This window comes from Vigna radiata, chromosome 1 (assembly GCF_000741045.1).
Source record: "Vigna radiata var. radiata cultivar VC1973A chromosome 1, Vradiata_ver6, whole genome shotgun sequence".
NCBI lineage: Eukaryota > Viridiplantae > Streptophyta > Magnoliopsida > Fabales > Fabaceae > Vigna > Vigna radiata.
This window is the reverse complement of record NC_028351.1, coordinates 18,715,232-18,716,226: the sequence shown is the minus strand read 5'-3', so window position 1 is coordinate 18,716,226 and position 995 is coordinate 18,715,232.

The window sequence follows — 995 nt, the reverse complement described above, 5'->3', positions numbered from 1 at the left end:
TCATAGAAGAAGAAGCAGCACCAAAAAACTATGCAGAGCAAAGAAAAAAGAAATTGCTAAAAAAGGAACACAGGGAGAGTTTGATGCGCACTGCAGAGGATCAGAAGTGTTTAATTGAAAAACTTAAAAGGGAGGTGAATGACTTAGAGCAAGAGTTGGAGAAAGAGAAGGCCAAAAGAAGAAGTAAAAAGTCAACTGTAGATGACGGTTTTCAGAGTGCTGGATGTCCACAAGCAGCAACTGACGATGCATTCGTTTCACCTGTTCGTTTGTCGGCCGAGGAAGGGGGTGGAATGAGTAACAATGAAGAAGGTCCATTGTCGCCAGATGCACCAGGTGGAATGACACACAAGCAATCACAGCTGAGGACTTATGTTAGGATTGGTTCAAGAAGAAGAGTTAAGAGCAAAGCACTTAGGATACCTTACACAGGAAATGTATGAGTTAGGAAGACAAAGGATTAACTATTGTGTTAGGCTGGAACAAAAGTATTGTGTATTTAAACCTAGTATTTGGTTCAATATGTATAACATTGATTTATGTTATTGGAAATCAAATGTTTGTTTTATTTAAAGGCTTCAAATTAATGTATGTGGAAACAAATGAATCAATGGTTGTGTAGTGGTAATGTATGTTGAAAGAAATGATTGAATAAGAAATAATGTAATGTGTTTCCAATGTGTTTTTGACAATGTTTGCACTGTGTTTCCAATCAGAAACTGAGTTTTTGACAAAATCCAATGAAGTGCAGTGAATTTCCAATGTGTTTGCTGTGAAATTGAGTTCTGTAATTGATTACAGGACCCTGTAATCGTTTACACGACCATTAAAAGGAATTTGGACATCTTGTTCAACTGAAGGCTACACCAGTTTCAACGTGGAGGACCACTCTGTGTTCTATATGGAAATCCTTGATTGAACTTGTGTTTTTTTGTTTCCTGAGTGATGAGTTAGGTGAACCTTATGTTTAGGGTCCCCCATCATGGTGGGAGGGA